Source organism: Gorilla gorilla, chromosome 16 (genome assembly GCF_029281585.2).
Source record: "Gorilla gorilla gorilla isolate KB3781 chromosome 16, NHGRI_mGorGor1-v2.1_pri, whole genome shotgun sequence".
Classification (NCBI taxonomy): Eukaryota; Metazoa; Chordata; class Mammalia; order Primates; family Hominidae; genus Gorilla; species Gorilla gorilla.
The window spans coordinates 14,166,791-14,188,634 of NC_073240.2; positions in this window are offsets into that span (position 1 = coordinate 14,166,791).

Consider the following 21,844-nt stretch of genomic DNA (forward strand, 5'->3'; position numbering starts at 1 on the left):
GGAATGGAGTGGAACGGAACGGAACGTACCCGAGTAGAGCGGAATGGAATGGAATGGAATGGAAAGAATGGAAAGGAGTGGAGTGGAGTGGAGTGGAGTGGAATGGAATGGAATGGAATGGAATGGAATGGAATGGAATGGAATGTACCCGAGTAGAATGCAATGGAATGGAATGGAATGGAATGGAACGGAACGGAACGGAACGGAACGGAACGGAACGGAACGGAACAGAATAGAATGCAATGGAATGGAATGGAATGGAATGCAGTGGAATGCAATGGAATGCAGTGGAATGGAAAGGAATGGAATGGAATGGAATGGAATGGAATGGAATGGAAATGGAATGGGAGTGGAAATGGAATGGGAGTGGAAACGGAATGGGAGTGGAAACGGAATGGGAGTGGAAACGGAATGGGAGTGGAAACGGAATGGGAGGGGAAACGGAATGGGAGTGGAAACGGAATGGGAGTGGAAACGGAATGGGAGTGGAAACGGAATGGGAGTGGAAACGGAAAGGAAGTGGAAACGGAATGGGGGTCGAAACGGAATGTGAGTGGAAACGGAATGGGAGTGGAAACGGAATGGGAGTGGAAACGGAATGGGAGTGGAAATGGAATGGGAGTGGAAATGGAATGGGAGTGGAAATGGAATGGGAGTGGAAATGGAATGGGAGTGGAAATGGAATGGCAGTGGAATGGGAATGGGAGTGGAAATGGAATGGGAGTGGAATGGGAATGGAATGGAAATGGAGTGGAGTGGAGTGGAGTGGAGTGGAGTGGAATGGAGTGGAGTGGAGTTGAGTGGAATGGAATGGAATGGAATGGAATGGAATGGAATGGAATGGAATGGAATGTACCCGAGTAGAATGCAATGGAATGGAATGGAATGCAATGGAACGGAACGGAATGGAACGGAACGGAACGGAACGGAAAGGAACGGAATGGAATGCAATGGAATGGAATGCAGTGGAATGCAATGGAATGCAGTGGAATGGAAAGGAATGGAATGGAATGGAATGGAATGGAATCTACCTGACTAGAATGGAATGGAATGGAAATGGAATGGGAGTGGAAATGGAATGGGAGTGGAAATGGAATGGGAGTGGAAATGGAATGGGAGTGGAAATGGAATGGGAGTGGAAATGGAATGGGAGTGGAAATGGAATGGGAGTGGAAATGGAATGGGAGTGGAAATGGAATGGGAGTGGAAATGGAATGGGAGTGGAATGGGAATGGGAGTGGAAATGGAATGGGAGTGGAATGGGAATGGAATGGAAATGGAGTGGAGTGGAGTGGAGTGGAGTGGAGTGGAGTGGAGTGGAATGGAATGGAATGGAATGGAATGGAATGTACCCAAGTAGAATGCAATGGAATGGAATGGGATGGAATTTAACGGAACGGAATGGAACGGAACGGAACGGAACGGAACGGAACGGAACGGAATGGAATGCAATGGAATGGAATGGAATGGAATGCAGTGGAATGCAATGGAATGCAGTGGAATGGAAAGGAATGGAATGGAATGGAATGGAATCTATGGGAATGGAATGGAATGGAATGGAATGGAATGGAATGGAATGGAATGGAATGGAACGGAACGGAACGGAACAGAACGGAATGCAATGGAATGGAATGGAATGGAATGCAGTGGAATGCAATGGAATGCAGTGGAATGGAAAGGAATGGAATGGAATGGAATGGAATGGAATGGAATCTACCTGACTAGAATGGAATGGAATGGAAATGGAATGGGAGTGGAAATGGAATGGGAGTGGAAATGGAATGGGAGTGGAAATGGAATGGGAGTGGAAATGGAATGGGAGTGGAAATGGAATGGGAGTGGAATGGGAATGGGAGTGGAAATGGAATGGGAGTGGAATGGGAATGGAATGGAAATGGAGTGGAGTGGAGTGGAGTGGAGTGGAGTGGAGTGGAGTGCAATGGAATGGAATGGAATGGAATGGAATGGAGTGGAATGTACCCGAGTAGAATGCAATGGAATGGAATGGAATGGAATGGAACGGAATGGAATGGAACGGAACGGAATGGAACGGAACGGAATGGAATGCAATGGAATGGAATGGAATGGAATGCAGTGGAATGCAATGGAATGCAGTGGAATGGAAAGGAATGGAATGGAATGGAATGGCATGGAATCTACCTGCCTAGAATGGAATGGAATGGAATGGAATGGGAATGGAAATGGAATGGGAATGGAAATGGAATGGGAATGGAAATGGAATGGGAATGGAAATGGAATGGCAATGGAAATGGAATGGGAATGGAAATGGAATGGGAATCGAAATGGAATGGGAATGGAAATGGAATGGGAATGGAAATGGAATGGGAATCGAAATGGAACGGGAATGGAAATGGAACGGGAATGGAAATGGAATGGGAATGGAAATGGAATGGGAATGGAAATGGAATGGAATGGAAATGAATGGAATGGAATGGAATGGAATGGAATGGAGTGGAACGGAAAAGAACGTACCCGAGTAGAGCGGAATGGAATGGAATGGAATGGAAAGAATGGAAAGGAGTGGAGTGGAGTGGATTGGAGTGGAGTGGAATGGAATGGAATGGAATGGAATGGAATGGAATGGAATGGAATGGAATGGAATGGAATGTACCCGAGGAGAATGCAATGGAATGGAATGGAATGGAATGGAATGGAATGGAACGGAACGGAACGGAACGGAACGGAACGGAACAGAATGGAATGCAATGGAATGGAATGGAATGGAATGCAGTGGAATGCAATGGAATGCAGTGGAATGGAAAGGAATGGAATGGAATGGAATGGAATGGAATCTACCTGACTAGAATGGAATGGAATGGAAATGGAATGGGAGTGGAAATGGAATGGGAGTGGAAACGGAATGGGAGTGGAAACGGAATGGGAGTGGAAACGGAATGGGAGTGGAAAAGGAATGGGAGTGGAAACGGAATGGGATTGGAAACGGAATGGGAGTGGAAACGGAATGGGAGTGGAAACGGAATGGGAGTGGAAACGGAATGGGAGTGGAAACGGAATGGGAGTGGAAACGGAATGGGAGTGGAAACGGAATGGGAGTGGAAACGGAATGGGAGTGGAAATGGAATGGGAGTGGAAATGGAATGGGAGTGGAATGGGAATGGGAGTGGAAATGGAATGGGAGTGGAATGGGAATGGAATGGAAATGGAGTGGAGTGGAGTGGAGTGGAGTGGAGTGGAGTGGAGTGGAATGGAGTGGAGTGGAGTGGAGTGGAATGGAATGGAATGGAATGGAATGGAATGGAATGGAATGGAATGTACCCGAGTAGAATGCAATGGAATGGAATGGAACGGAACGGAATGGAACGGAAGGGAACGGAACGGAACGGAACGGAATGGAATGCAATGGAATGGAATGGAATGGAATGCAGTGGAATTCAATGGAATGCAGTGGAATGGAAAGGAATAGAATGGAATGGAATGGAATCTACGGGAGTGGAATGGAATGGAATGGAATGGAATGGAATGGTATGGAAAGGAACGGAACGGAACGGAACGGAACGGAACGGAACAGAACGGAATGCAATGGAATGGAATGGAATGCAGTGGAATGCAATGGAATGCAGTGGAATGGAAAGGAATGGAATGGAATGGAATGGAATGGAATCTACCTGACTAGAATGGAATGGAATGGAAATGGAATGGGAGTGGAAATGGAATGGGAGTGGAAATGGAATGGGAGTGGAAATGGAATGGGAGTGGAAATGGAATGGGAGTGGAAATGGAATGGGAGTGGAAATGGAATGGGAGTGGAAATGTAATGGGAGTGGAAATGGAATGGGAGTGGAAATGGAATGGGAGTGGAAATGGAATGGGAGTGGAATGGGAATGGGAGTGGAAATGGAATGGGAGTGGAATGGGAATGGAATGGAAATGGAGTGGAGTGGAGTGGAGTGGAGTGGAGTGGAGTGGAGTGGAATGGAATGGAATGGAATGGAATGGAATGGAATGGAATGTACCCGAGTAGAATGCAATGGAATGGAATGGAATGGAATGGAACGGAACGGAATGGACCGGAACGGAACGGAACGGAACGGAACGGAATGGAATGCAATGGAATGGAATGGAATGGAATGCAGTGGAATGCAATGGAATGCAGTGGAATGGAAAGGAATGGAATGGAATGGAATGGAATCTACGGGAATGGAATGGAATGGAATGGAATGGAATGGAATGGAATGGAACGGAACGGAACGGAACAGAACGGAATGCAATGGAATGGAATGGAATGGAATGCAGTGGAATGCAATGGAATGCAGTGGAATGGAAAGGAATGGAATGGAATGGAATGGAATGGAATCTACCTGACTAGAATGGAATGGAATGGAAATGGAATGGGAGTGGAAATGGAATGGGAGTGGAAATGGAATGGGAGTGGAAATGGAATGGGAGTGGAAATGGAATGGGAGTGGAAATGGAATGGGAGTGGAAATGGAATGGGAGTGGAAATGGAATGGGAGTGGAAATGGAATGGGAGTGGAAATGGAATGGGAGTGGAAATGGAATGGGAGTGGAAATGGAATGGGAGTGGAAATGGAATGGGAGTGGAAATGGAATGGGTGTGGAATGGGAATGGGAGTGGAAATGGAATGGGAGTGGAATGGGAATGGAATGGAAATGGAGTGGAGTGGAGTGGAGTGGAGTGGAGTGGAGTGGAGTGTAATGGAATGGAATGGAATGGAATGGAATGGAATGGAATGTACCCGAGTAGAATGCAATGGAATGGAATGGAATGGAATGGAACGGAATGGAATGGAACGGAACGGAACGGAGCGGAACGGAACGGAATGGAATGCAATGGAATGGAATGGAATGGAATGCAGTGGAATGCAATGGAATGCAGTGGAATGGAAAGGAATGGAATGGAATGGAATGGAATGGAATCTACCTGCCTAGAATGGAATGGAATGGAATGGAATGGAATGGGAATGGAAAGGGAATGGGAATGGAAATGGAATGGGAATGGAAATGGAATGGGAATGGAAATGGAATGGCAATGGAAATGGAATGGGAATGGAAATGGAATGGGAATCGAAATGCAATGGGAATGGAAATGGAATGGGAATGGAAATGGAATGGGAATCGAAATGGAACGGGAATGAAAATGGAACGGGAATGGAAATGGAATGGGAACGGAAATGGAATGGGAATGGAAATGGAATGGAATGGAAATGAATGGAATGGAATGGAATGGAATGGAGTGGAACGGAACGGAACGTACCCGAGTAGAGCGGAATGGAATGGAATGGAATGGAAAGAATGGAAAGGAGTGGAGTGGAGTGGAGTGGAGTGGAGTGGAATGGAATGGAATGGAATGGAATGGAATGGAATGGAATGGAATGGAATGGAATGGAATGTACCCGAGAAGAATGCAATGGAATGGAATGGAATGGAATGGAATGGAACGGAACGGAACGGAACGGAACGGAACGGAACAGAATGGAATGCAATGGAATGGAATGGAATGGAATGCAGTGGAATGCAATGGAATGCAGTGGAATGGAAAGGAATGGAATGGAATGGAATGGAATGGAATCTACCTGACTAGAATGGAATGGAATGGAAATGGAATGGGAGTGGAAATGGAATGGGAGTGGAAACGGAATGGGAGTGGAAACGGAATGGGAGTGGAAACGGAATGGGAGTGGAAACGGAATGGGAGTGGAAACGGAATGGGAGTGGAAACGGAATGGGAGTGGAAACGGAATGGGAGTGGAAACGGAATGGGAGTGGAAACGGAATGGGAGTGGAAACGGAATGGGAGTGGAAACGGAATGGGAGTGGAAACGGAATGGGAGTGGAAACGGAATGGGAGTGGAAACGGAATGGGAGTGGAAATGGAATGGGAGTGGAAATGGAATGGGAGTGGAAATGGAATGGGAGTGGAATGGGAATGGGAGTGGAAATGGAATGGGAGTGGAATGGCAATGGAATGGAAATGGAGTGGATTGGAGTGGAGTGGAGTGGAGTGGAGTGGAGTGGAATGGAGTGGAGTGGAGTGGAGTGGAATGGAATGGAATGGAATGGAATGGAATGGAATGGAATGTACCCGAGTAGAATGCAATGGAATGGAATGGAATGGAATGGAACGGAACGGAATGGAACGGAACGGAACAGAACGGAATGGAACGGAATGGAATGCAATGGAATGGAATGGAATGGAATGCAGTGGAATGCAATGGAATGCAGTGGAATGGAAAGGAATGGAATGGAATGGAATGGAATCTACGGGAATGGAATGGAATGGAATGGAATGGAATGGAATGGAATGGAACGGAACGGAACGGAACAGAACGGAATGCAATGGAATGGAATGGAATGGAATGCAGTGGAATGCAATGGAATGCAGTGGAATGGAAAGGAATGGAATGGAATGGAATGGAATGGAATCTACCTGACTAGAATGGAATGGAATGGAAATGGAATGGGAGTGGAAATGGAATGTGAGTGGAAATGGAATGGGAGTGGAAATGGAATGGGAGTGGAAATGGAATGGGAGTGGAAATGGAATGGGAGTGGAAATGGAATGGGAGTGGAATGGGAATGGGAGTGGAAATGGAATGGGAGTGGAATGGGAATGGAATGGAAATGGAGTGGAGTGGAGTGGAGTGGAGTGGAGTGGAATGGAATGGAATGGAATGGAATGGAATGGAATGGAATGGAATGGAATGGAATGGAATGGAATGGAATGGAATGGAATGTACCCGAGTAGAATGCAATGGAATGGTATGGAATGGAATGGAACGGAATGGAATGGAACGGAACGGAACGGAACGGAACGGAACGGAATGGAATGCAATGGAATGGAATGGAATGGAATGCACTGGAATGCAATGGAATGCAGTGGAATGGAAAGGAATGGAATGGAATGGAATGGAATGGAATCTACCTGCCTAGAATGGAATGGAATGGAATGGAATGGAATGGAATGGAATGGGAATGGAAATGGAATGGGAATGGAAATGGAATGGGAATGGAAATGGAATGGGAATGGAAATGGAATGGCAATGGAAATGGAATGGGAATGGAAATGGAATGAGAATCGAAATGGAATGGGAATGGAAATGGAATGGGAATGGAAATGGAATGGGAATCGAAATGGAACGGGAATGGAAATGGAACGGGAATGGAAATGGAATGGGAATGGAAATTGAATGGGAATGGAAATGGAATGGAATGGAAATGAATGGAATGGAATGGAATGGAATGGAGTGGAACGGAACGGAACGTACCCGAGTAGAGCGGAATGGAATGGAATGGAATGGAAAGAATGGAAAGGAGTGGAGTGGAGTGGAGTGGAGTGGAGTGGAATGGAATGGAATGGAATGGAATGGAATGGAATGGAACGGAACGGAACGGAACGGAACGGAACAGAATGGAATGCAATGGAATGGAAAGGAATGGAATGCAGTGGAATGCAATGGAATGCAGTGGAATGGAAAGGAATGGAATGGAATGGAATGGAATGGAATCTACCTGACTAGAATGGAATGGAATGGAAATGGAATGGGAGTGGAAACGGAATGGGAGTGGAAACGGAATGGGAGTGGAAACGGAATGGGAGTGGAAACGGAATGGGAGTGGAAACGGAATGGGAGTGGAAACGGAATGGGAGTGGAAACGGAATGGGAGTGGAAACGGAATGGGAGTGGAAACGGAATGGGAGTCGAAACGGAATGGGAGTGGAAACGGAATGGGAGTGGAAACGGAATGGGAGTGGAAACGGAATGGGAGTGGAAACGGAATGGGAGTGGAAATGGAATGGGAGTGGAAATGGAATGGGTGTGGAAATGGAATGGGAGTGGAAATGGAATGGGAGTGGAATGGGAATGGGAGCGGAAATGGAATGGGAGTGGAATGGGAATGGAATGGAAATGGAGTGGAGTGGAGTGGAGTGGAGTGGAGTGGAGTGGAGTGGAATGGAGTGGAGTGGAGTGGAGTGGAATGGAATGGAATGGAATGGAATGGAATGTACCCGAGTAGAATGCAATGGAATGGAATGGAATGGAATGGAATGGAACGGAACGGAATGGAACGGAACGGAACGGAACGGAACGGAACGGAATGGAATGCAATGGAATGGAATGGAATGGAATGCAGTGGAATGCAATGGAATGCAGTGGAATGGAAAGGAATGGAATGGAATGGAATGGAATCTACGGGAATGGAATGGAATGGAATGGAATGGAATGGAATGGAATGGAATGGAACGGAACGGAACGGAACAGAACGGAATGCAATGGAATGGAATGGAATGGAATGCAGTGGAATGCAATGGAATGCAGTGGAATGGAAAGGAATGGAATGGAATGGAATGGAATGGAATCTACCTGACTAGAATGGAATGGAATGGAAATGGAATGGGAGTGGAAATGGAATGGGAGTGGAAATGGAATGGGAGTGGAAATGGAATGGGAGTGGAAATGGAATGGGAGTGGAAATGGAATGGTAGTGGAAATGGAATGGGAGTGGAATGGGAATGGGAGTGGAAATGGAATGGGAGTGGAATGGGAATGGAATGGAAATGGCGTGGAGTGGAGTGGAGTGGAGTGGAGTGGAATGGAATGGAATGGAATGGAATGGAATGGAATGGAATGGAATGGAATGGAATGGAATGGAATGTACCCGAGTAGAATGCAATGGAATGGAATGGAATGGAATGGAACGGAACGGAATGGAACGGAACGGAACGGAACGGAACGGAATGGAATGCAATGGAATGGAATGGAATGGAATGCAGTGGAATGCAATGGAATGCAGTGGAATGGAAAGGAATGGAATGGAATGGAATGGAATCTACGGGAATGGAATGGAATGGAATGGAATGGAATGGAATGGAATGGAATGGAACGGAACGGAACGGAACAGAACGGAATGCAATGGAATGGAATGGAATGGAATGCAGTGGAATGCAATGGAATGCAGTGGAATGGAAAGGAATGGAATGGAATGGAATGGAATGGAATCTACCTGACTAGAATGGAATGGAATGGAAATGGAATGGGAGTGGAAATGGAATGGGAGTGGAAATGGAATGGGAGTGGAAATGGAATGGGAGTGGAAATGGAATGGGAGTGGAAATGGAATGGGAGTGGAATGGGAATGGGAGTGGAAATGGAATGGGAGTGGAATGGGAATGGAATGGAAATGGAGTGGAGTGGAGTGGAGTGGAGTGGAGTGGAGTGGAGTGTAATGGAATGGAATGGAATGGAATGGAATGGAATGGAATGTACCCGAGTAGAATGCAATGGAATGGAATGGAATGGAATGGAACGGAATGGAATGGAACGGAACGGAACGGAACGGAACGGAACGGAATGGAATGCAATGGAATGGAATGGAATGGAATGCACTGGAATGCAATGGAATGCAGTGGAATGGAAAGGAATGGAATGGAATGGAATGGAATGGAATCTACCTGCCTAGAATGGAATGGAATGGAATGGAATGGAATGGAATGGAATGGAATGGAATGGGAATGGAAATGGAATGGGAATGGAAATGGAATGGGAATGGAAATGGAATGGGAATGGAAATGGAATGGCAATGGAAATGGAATGGGAATGGAAATGGAATGGGAATCGAAATGGAATGGGAATGGAAATGGAATGGGAATGGAAATGGAATGGGAATCGAAATGGAACGGGAATGGAAATGGAACGGGAATGGAAATGGAATGGGAATGGAAATGGAATGGGAATGGAAATGGAATGGAATGGAAATGAATGGAATGGAATGGAATGGAATGGAGTGGAACGGAACGGAACGTACCCGAGTAGAGCGGAATGGAATGGAATGGAATGGAAAGAATGGAAAGGAGTGGAGTGGAGTGGAGTGGAGTGGAGTGGAATGGAATGGAATGGAATGGAATGGAATGGAATGGAATGGAATGGAATGGAATGGAATGGAATGTACCCGAGTAGAATGCAATGGAATGGAATGGAATGGAATGGAATGGAACGGAACGGAACGGAACGGAACGGAACGGAACGGAACGGAACGGAACAGAATGGAATGCAATGGAATGGAATGGAATGGAATGCAGTGGAATGCAATGGAATGCAGTGGAATGGAAAGGAATGGAATGGAATGGAATGGAATGTACCCGAGTAGAATGCAATGGAATGGAATGGAATGGAATGGAACGGAATGGAATGGAACGGAACGGAACGGAACGGAACGGAACGGAATGGAATGCAATGGAATGGAATGGAATGGAATGCAGTGGAATGCAATGGAATGCAGTGGAATGGAAAGGAATGGAATGGAATGGAATGGAATGGAATCTACCTGCCTAGAATGGAATGGAATGGAATGGAATGGAATGGAATGGAATGGAATGGGAATGGAAATGGAATGGGAATGGAAATGGAATGGGAATGGAAATGGAATGGGAATGGAAATGGAATGGCAATGGAAATGGAATGGGAATGGAAATGGAATGGGAATCGAAATGGAATGGGAATGGAAATGGAATGGGAATGGAAATGGAATGGGAATCGAAATGGAACGGGAATGGAAATGGAACGGGAATGGAAATGGAATGGGAATGGAAATGGAATGGGAATGGAAATGGAATGGAATGGAAATGAATGGAATGGAATGGAATGGAATGGAGTGGAACGGAACGGAACGTACCCGAGTAGAGCGGAATGGAATGGAATGGAATGGAAAGAATGGAAAGGAGTGGAGTGGAGTGGAGTGGAGTGGAGTGGAATGGAATGGAATGGAATGGAATGGAATGGAATGGAATGGAATGGAATGTACCCGAGTAGAATGCAATGGAATGGAATGGAATGGAATGGAATGGAACGGAACGGAACGGAACGGAACGGAACGTAACGGAACAGAATGGAATGCAATGGAATGGAATGGAAGGGAATGCAGTGGAATGCAATGGAATGCAGTGGAATGGAAAGGAATGGAATGGAATGGAATGGAATGGAATCTACCTGACTAGAATGGAATGGAATGGAAATGGAATGGGAGAGGAAATGGAATGGGAGTGGAAATGGAATGGGAGTGGAAACGGAATGGGAGTGGAAACGGAATGGGAGTGGAAACGGAATGGGAGTGGAAACGGAATGGGAGTGGAAACGGAATGGGAGTGGAAACGGAATGGGAGTGGAAACGGAATGGGAGTGGAAACGGAATGGGAGTGGAAACGGAATGGGAGTGGAAACGGAATGGGAGTGGAAACGGAATGGGAGTGGAAATGGAATGGGAGTGGAAATGGAATGGGAGTGGAAATGGAATGGGAGTGGAATGGGAATGGGAGTGGAAATGGAATGGGAGTGGAATGGGAATGGAATGGAAATGGAGTGGAGTGGAGTGGAGTGGAGTGGAGTGGAGTGGAGTGGAATGGAATGGAATGGAATGGAATGGAATGGAATGGAATGGAATGGAATGGAATGTACCCGAGTAGAATGCAATGGAATGGAATGGAATGGAATGGAACGGAACGGAACGGAACGGAACGGAACGGAACGGAACGGAATGGAATGCAATGGAATGGAATGGAATGGAATGCAGTGGAATGCAATGGAATGCAGTGGAATGGAAAGGAATGGAATGGAATGGAATGGAATCTACGGGAATGGAATGGAATGGAATGGAATGGAATGGAATGGAATGGAACGGAACGGAACGGAACAGAACGGAATGCAATGGAATGGAATGGAATGGAATGCAGTGGAATGCAATGGAATGCAGTGGAATGGAAAGGAATGGAATGGAATGGAATGGAATGGAATCTACCTGACTAGAATGGAATGGAATGGAAATGGAATGGGAGTGGAAATGGAATGGGAGTGGAAATGGAATGGGAGTGGAAATGGAATGGGAGTGGAAATGGAATGGGAGTGGAATGGGAATGGGAGTGGAAATGGAATGGGAGTGGAATGGGAATGGAATGGAAATGGAGTGGAGTGGAGTGGAGTGGAGTGGAGTGGAGTGGAGTGGAATGGAATGGAATGGAATGGAATGGAATGGAATGGAATGTACCCGAGTAGAATGCAATGGAATGGAATGGAATGGAATGGAACGGAATGGAATGGAACGGAACGGAACGGAACGGAACGGAATGGAATGCAATGGAATGGAATGGAATGGAATGCAGTGGAATGCAATGGAAAGCTGTGGAATGGAAAGGAATGGAATGGAATGGAATGTACCCGAGTAGAATGCAATGGAATGGAATGGAATGGAATGGAACGGAACGGAATGGAACGGAACGGAACGGAACGGAACGGAACGGAACGGAGCGGAATGCAATGGAATGGAATGGAATGGAATGCAGTGGAATGCAATGGAATGCAGTGGAATGGAAAGGAATGGAATGGAATGGAATGGAATGGAATGGAATCTACCTGACTAGAATGGAATGGAATGGAATGGAATGGAATGGAAATGGAATGGGAATGGAAATGGAATGGGAATGGAAATGGAATGGGAATGGAAATGGAATGGCAATGGAAATGGAATGGGAATGGAAATGGAATGGGAATCGAAATGGAATGGGAATGGAAATGGAATGGGAATGGAAATGGAATGGGAATCGAAATGGAACGGGAATGGAAATGGAACGGGAATGGAAATGGAACGGGAATGGAAATGGAATGGGAATGGAAATGGAATGGAATGGAAATGAATGGAATGGAATGGAATGGAATGGAATGGAATGGAATGGAACGGAACGGAACGTACCCGAGTAGAGCGGAATGGAATGGAATGGAATGGAAAGAATGGAAAGGAATGGAATGTACTGGAGTGGAGTGGAGTGGAGTGGAGTGGAATGGAATGGAATGGAATGGAATGGAATGGAATGGAATGGAATGTACCCGAGTAGAATGGAATGGAATGGAATGGAATGGAATGGAATGGAACGGAACGGAATGGGATTGAACGGAATGGAATGCAATGGAATGGAATGGAATGTACCCGAGTGGAGTGGAGTGGAGTGAGTGGAGTGGAGTGGAGTGGAGTGGAGTGGAGTGGAGTGGAATGCAATGGAATGGAAAGGAATGGAATGGAATGGAATCTACCTGACGGGACGGGACGGGACGGGTCGAGACGGGACGGGACGGGACGGGACGGGATGGACCTGAGGAATGGAATGGAATCTAAAGGAATGGAATGGAATGGATTGGAATGGAATGGAATGGAATGGAATCTACCCGAAGCGAACGGAACGGAAAGGAATGGAAGAGAATCTACCGGAGTGGAGTGGACTGGAGTGAAGTGGAATGGAATGGAATGGAATGGAATGGAATGGAATGGAATGGAATGGAATGGAATCTTCCCGAGTAGAAAGGAATGGAATGGAATTGAATGGAATTTACTGGAATGAAATGGAATGGCATGTACCCGAGTAGAAAGGAATGGAATGGAATGGAATGGAATGGAATGGAATGGAATGGAATGGAATGGAATGGAACGGAATGGAATGGAATTGAATGGAATGGAATCTACCCGAGTAGAATGGAATGGAATGGATTGGAATGAAATGGACCCGAGTAGAACGGAATGGAATGCAATGGAATGCAAAGGAATGGAATGGAATGGAACGGAATCTACCACAGTGGAGTGGAGTGGAGTGGAGATGAGTGGAGTGGAGTGGAGTGGGAGTGGAGTGGATTGGGAATGGAGTGGAGTGGAATCTACAGGAATGGAATGGAATGGAATCTACCCGAGTGGAATGGAATGGAATGGCATGGAATGGAATGCAATGGAATGAAATGGAATGGAATGGAATGGAATCTACCAGAGGAGAATGGAATGGAATGGAATGGAATGGAATGGAATGGAATGGAATGGAATGGAATGGAAAGGAATGGAATGGAATCTACACGAGTACAACGGAATGCAACGGAATGGAATGGAATGGAATGCAACGGAATGGAATGGAATGGAACGGAATGGAATGGAATGGAATGGAATGGAATCTTCCCGAGTAGAACGGAATGGAATGGAATGGAATGGAATTTATTGGAATGGAATGTAATGGCATGTACCCGAGTAAAACGGAACGGAACGGAACGGAACGGAACGGAACGGAACGGACCCGAGGAATGGAATGGAATCTAAAGGAATGGAATGGAATGGAATGGAATGGAATGGAATGGAATGGAATGGAATGGAATCTACCCGAGGCGAACGGAACGGAAAGGAACGGAAGGGAATCTACCGGAGTGGAGTGGACTGGAGTGGAGTGGAATGGAATGGAATGGAATGGAATGGAATGGAATGGAATGGAATGGAATGGAATGGAATGGAATCTTCCCAAGTAGAAAGGAATGGAATGGAATTGAATGGAATTTACTGGAATGAAATGGAATGGCATGTAACCGAGTAGAAAGGAATGGAATGGAATGGAATGGAATGGAATGGAATGCAATGGAATGGAATGGAATGGAACGGAATGGAATGGAATTGAATGGAATGGAATCTACCCGAGTAGAATGGAATGGAATGGAATGGAATGGATTGGAATAAAATGGACCCGAGTAGAACGGAATGGAATGCAATGGAATGCAAAGGAATGGAATGGAATGGAATGGAATCTACCACAGTGGAGTGGAGTGGAGTGGAGATGAGTGGAGTGGAGTGGAGTGGGAGTGGAGTGGATTGGGAATGGAGTGGAGTGGAATCTACAGGAATGGAATGGAATGGAATCTACCCGAGTGGAATGGAATGGAATGGCATGGAATGGAATGCAATGGAATGAAATGGAATGGAATGGAATGGAATCTAACAGAGGAGAATGGAATGGAATGGAATGGAATGGAATGGAATGGAATGGAAAGGAATGGAATGGAATCTACACGAGTACAACGGAATGCAACGGAATGGAATGGAATGGAACGGAATGGAATGGAATGGAATGGAATGGAATCTTCCCGAGTAGAACGGAATGGAATGGAATGGAATGGAGTTTATTGGAATGGAATGGAATGGCATGTACCCGAGTAAAACGGAACGGAACGGAACGGAACGGAACGGAACGGACCCGAGGAATGGAATGGAATCTAAAGGAATGGAATGGAATGGAATGGAATGGAATGGAATGGAATGGAATGGAATCTACCCGAGGCGAACGGAACGGAAAGGAACGGAAGGGAATCTACCGGAGTGGAGTGGACTGGAGTGGAGTGGAATGGAATGGAATGGAATGGAATGGAATGGAATCTTCCCGAGTAGAAAGGAATGGAATGGAATTGAATGGAATTTGCTGGAATGAAATGGAATGGCATGTACCCGAGTAGAAAGGAATGGAAAGGAATGGAATGGAATGGAATGGAATGGAATGGAATGGAATGGAACGGAATGGAATGGAATTGAATGGAATGGAATCTACCCGAGTAGAATGGAATGGAATGGAATGGAATGGATTGGAATGAAATGGACCCGAGTAGAACGGAATGGAATGCAATGGAATGCAAAGGAATGGAATGGAATGGAACGGAATCTACCACAGTGGAGTGGAGTGGAGATGAGTGGAGTGGAGTGGAGTGGGAGTGGAGTGGATTGGGAATGGAGTGGAGTGGAATCTACAGGAATGGAATGGAATGGAATCTACCCGAGTGGAATGGAATGGAATGGCATGGAATGGAATGGAATGCAATGGAATGAAATGGAATGGAATGGAATGGAATCTACCAGAGGAGAATGGAATGGAATGGAATGGAATGGAATGGAATGGAATGGAATGGAATGGAATGGAAAGGAATGGAATGGAATCTACACGAGTACAACGGAATGCAATGGAGTGGAATGGAATGGAATGCAACGGAATGGAATGGAATGGAACGGAATGGAATGGAATGGAATGGAATGGAATCTTCCCGAGTAGAACGGAATGGAATGGAATGGAATGGAGTTTATTGGAATGGAATGGAATGGCATGTACCCGAGTAAAACGGAACGGAACGGAACGGAACGGAACGGAACGGACCCGAGGAATGGAATGGAATCTAAAGGAATGGAATGGAATGGAATGGAATGGAATGGAATGGAATCTACCCGAGGCGAACGGAACGGAAAGGAACGGAAGGGAATCTACCGGAGTGGAGTGGACTGGAGTGGAGTGGAATGGAATGGAATGGAATGGAATGGAATGGAATCTTCCCGAGTAGAAAGGAATGGAATGGAATTGAATGGAATTTACTGGAATGAAATGGAATGGCATGTACCCGAGTAGAAAGGAATGGAATGGAATGGAATGGAATGGAATGCAATGGAATGGAATGGAATGGAACGGAATGGAATGGAATTGAATGGAATGGAATCTACCCGAGTAGAATGGAATGGAATGGAATGGAATGGATTGGAATAAAATGGACCTGAGTAGAACGGAATGGAATGCAATGGAATGCAAAGGAATGGAATGGAATGGAATGGAATCTACCACAGTGGAGTGGAGTGGAGTGGAGATGAGTGGAGTGGGAGTGGAGTGGATTGGGAATGGAGTGGAGTGGAATCTACAGGAATGGAATGGAATGGAATCTACCCGAGTGGAATGGAATGGAATGGCATGGAATGGAATGCAATGGAATGAAATGGAATGGAATGGAATGGAATCTACCAGAGGAGAATGGAATGGAATGGAATGGAATGGAATGGAATGGAATGGAATGGAATGGAATGGAAAGGAATGGAATGGAATCTACACGAGTACAACGGAATGCAACGGAATGGAATGGAATGGAATGCAACGGAATGGAATGGAATGGAACGGAATGGAATGGAATGGAATGGAATGGAATGGCATGTACCCGAGTAAAACGGAACAGAACGGAACGGAACGGAACGGACCCGAGGAATGGAATGGAATCTAAAGGAATGGAATGGAATGGAATGGATTGGAATGGAATGGAATCTACCCGAGGCGAACGGAACGGAAAGGAACGGAAGGGAATCTACCGGAGTGGAGTGGACTGGAGTGGAGTGGAATGGAATGGAATGGAATGGAATGGAATGGAATCTTCCCGAGTAGAAAGGAATGGAATGGAATTGAATGGAATTTACTGGAATGAAATGGAATGGCATGTACCCGAGTAGAAAGGAATGGAATGGAATGGAATGGAACGGAATGGAATGGAATTGAATGGAATGGAATCTACCCGAGTAGAATGGAATGGAATGGAATGGAATGGATTGGAATGAAATGGACCCGAGTAGAACGGAATGGAATGCAATGGAATGCAAAGGAATGGAATGGAATGGAACGGAATCTACCACAGTGGAGTGGAGTGGAGTGGAGATGAGTGGAGTGGAGTGGAGTGGGAGTGGAGTGGATTGGGAATGGAGTGGAGTGGAATCTACAGGAATGGAATGGAATGGAATCTACCCGAGTGGAATGGAATGGAATGGCATGGAATGGAATGGAATGGAATGAAATGGAATGGAATGGAATGGAATCTACCAGAGGAGAATGGAATGGAATGGAATGGAATGGAATGGAATGGAATGGAATGGAATGGAATGGAATGGAATGGAATGGAATGGAATGGAATGGAATGGAATGGAAAGGAATGGAATGGAATCTACACGAGTACAACGGAATGCAACGGAATGGAATGGAATGGAATGCAACGGAACGGAATGGAATGGAACGGAATGGAATGGAATGGAATGGAATGGAATCTTCCCGAGTAGAACGGAATGGAATGGAATGGAATGGAATTTATTGGAATGGAATGGAAAGGCATGTACCCGAGTAGAACGGAATGGAATAGAATGGAATGGAATGGAATGGAATGGAATGGAATGGAATGGAATGGAATGGCATGGAATGGAATGGAAAGGAATGGAATGGAATCTACTCGAGAAGAACGGAATGCAATGGAATGGAATGGAATGGAATGGAATGGAATGGAAACTTCCCGAGTAGAACGGAATGGAATTGAATGGAATGGAATTTATTGGAATGGAATGGAATGGCATGTACCCGAGTAGAAAGGAATGGAATGGAATGGAATGTTATGGAATGGAATGGAATGGAATCTACTCGAGTAGAACGGAATGCAATGGAATGGAATAGAACGGAACGGAACAGAACGGAATGGAATGGAATGGAATGGAATGGAATGGAATGGAATATACCCGAGTAGAATGGAACGGAACGGAACGGAATGGAATGGAACGGAACGTAATGGAATTTTACATTTTATATAATATATAACATGTTATACGTAACATATTAAAAAATATGTAATATATTATGTCATAATACATTATATATTATATTATATAGGACATATATGCAATATGATATACAATATTATAGTATGTGTACAAATAATATAACATATATTATGATATATTATAATCTACTATGATATATTATATATAATAGTTAACATAATTTTTCCAGTACATTGTTATATATTTATACATAATATATAACATATATAATATGTATCATGTATGAAATATAACATATATGGTATATGAAACATAATATACATCATACATGATATCTAGTATTTCATATATGATATATTATATATCATATACCATATATAATATATTAAATATTTGTCAAATATTATATATATATGATATATTAAATATATATCTTATATATTCTATATTACATATAATATATACCATGTGTTATATATTGTATATCATATATTCTATATAATATATATCATATGATATATATAATATATATGTATTTTATGTCATAAATTATGTCTTTTATATCATATATTATATGTAATTGATATCATATCTTATATAGTATGTATCATATATTATTTAATATACACCTAATATTATGTAGCATATATAACGCATGATATATTATATAATATCATATATTATATTATATATCCTAAATTACAGAATACATACCATATATTATATAATATGTATCACGTAGTAAATATATATCATATATTATATAACGTATATCATATATTATATATTACATATGGTATATTTTACATATGATATATAAATTACATATCATGTAATATTTATATATTATATACTAAATAATATATTTTACTTAGTATATGTTATAGGTAATATATCTCCCATATATTTAGTATATATAATATCAAATATATATTAATATTTTATATATAATAACTAATATATTATATAGAATATCTATCATATACTCAATATACATAGAATATGTTAAATATGTAAGACATGTAATATATTATATACAATATACACTATTTACATGTCAGGAAATATATATATGTCATTACATAATACATTTTATGTAATATATTTTTTCATATTATATCCATTTTATATTATGTGAAATATAATATATTATATATTATATGAAATAAATATATATAACATATAATGGATAATTATATGTAATATATTATGCATTATATGTAATATTATATATAATATACATTATATATAATGAGACAAAATATATATTAAATATTTATATTAAGATATATTACATATTATATATGTATTATATATGACATCTATAATATATAATATATAATGTATCTATGATATATATTATATATATTTAATTTATTTTTAGACAGAGTCTTGTTGTGTTGCACAGGCTGGAGTGCAATGGCTCCATCTTGGCTGACTGCAACCTCTCCCTCACGGGTTCAAGTGATTGTCCTGCCTCAGCCTCCCTGATAACTGCGACTACACCGCACTGGGACTACTGCAGCTGCCACCATGCCTGGCTTATTTTTTGTATTTTTAGTAGAGACAGGGCTTAACTGAATTGGCCACGATGGTCTTGATCTCCTTTCCTTGTGATCCTTTCGCCTTGTCCTCCCAAAGTGCTGCGATAACAGGCCTGGACGAAGACACATATTTTTCAAATGAAGAAAAATTTCAAAGGTACTCTGCTTGGTACAATAATCAAATATATAAATTCAGGAATAAAACCTAACCATGAAACATATTTATAACTGCAGATGGAAAATACAGAGGACGATTGTTTAAATAACATATTTGGGAAGCATTAACTAGTAATTTGAAGAGTTCCCATTGGACAGGCTAGTATGAATATACCTTGAATGCCGCAACACAGGTTCCCCAGAAGAAAAATCAAAATCAGGGAAAATGAAACCACAAAGGTTCAATCTGCTCTGACCTTCCAAAAACTCAGCACAGACAGTGGCACTTAGGACCAAGGACAGGAGATCCCTAACCCCATCACCATGGCGATAGGGCATAAAAATTCCAGGGTGAAGGTGCAATCCACATTGTGTGGTCCAACTGCTGCCAGGCAGACAGCAGTGCTTTTACTTGTACAGGAAGGTCACGGAAGGCTCAGTGTTTTGTCTCAACAACTGAACCCCAAGCCCACATATTACTATGCTGTGCTTCTTGAAATAAGTTATAAGATGGGAAATAGGGCAACCCCATATATACATATATAACTATATATATATATGTGTATGTGTAAATATATATATATATATATATATGTGTCTGACTGTGTAAATATATATAATTATATATCATGTAATATATATAACATATATAATATGAATAATATATATGAATTCCCTTTACATCCTGCATCCTTATATTACATATAATATATTATGAATAATATACTATATAATTATTGAATCAGCATTATAACATAATACACATAATATACAATTATATACTATGTAACATATAATTACTTATATAATTATATAATTATATAAATAATTATGCATAGTATATATTATATAATATATAACATAATATAAAATATATAACATGTTATATAATGAATATCTAAAATCTAGTACATTATATGATACATAACATCTAGTATATAATACATTATATAATATATAATCCATTAGGTAACATATAAGATATATAAGATATTTTATATAATATGTAACGTTATATGTAACACATTGAATAATACGTAATATATTATGTCATAATATAATATATATTATATTATATAGAACATATATGTAATATGACATATATTATAGTATGTGTACCAATAATATAACATATATTATGACATATTATGTATAATCTACTATGACATATTATATATAATACTTATAATCTTTTACAGTACACTGTTATATAATTATACATAATATATAACATGTATAATTTGTATCTTATATGAAATATAACATATATGATATATGAAACAATATATATCATACATGATATATTATATTTCTTATATTATATATTATATATCATATACCATATATAATATATTAAACATTTATGAAATATTATATATATATTATATGTTAAATATATGATATTTTATACATACTATATTACATATAATATATATCACATGTTATGTATTATATATCACATATGCTATATAATATATATCATATGTTATGTATAATATATATCATATACATTCTATGTCATAAATTTTGTGTTTTATACCATATATTAAATGTAATATATATCACGTCTCAATATGTATCATATTTTAATATATATCTAATATTATATAGCATATATAACGCATGATATATTATATTATATATCATTTATATTATATATCCTATATTACAGAATACCTACCATATATTATATAATATGTATCACATATTAAATATATATCATATATTATATAACATATATCATATATTATATATTACATATGGTATATTTTACATATATAATTTCCATATCATGTAATATTTGTATATTATATACTAAATAATATATTTTATTTAGTATATGTTATAGGTAATATATCACTCATATATTTAGTATATATAATATCTAATATATATTAATATTTTATATATTACAAATAATATATTATATATAATATCTATCATATATTCAATATACATAGTAT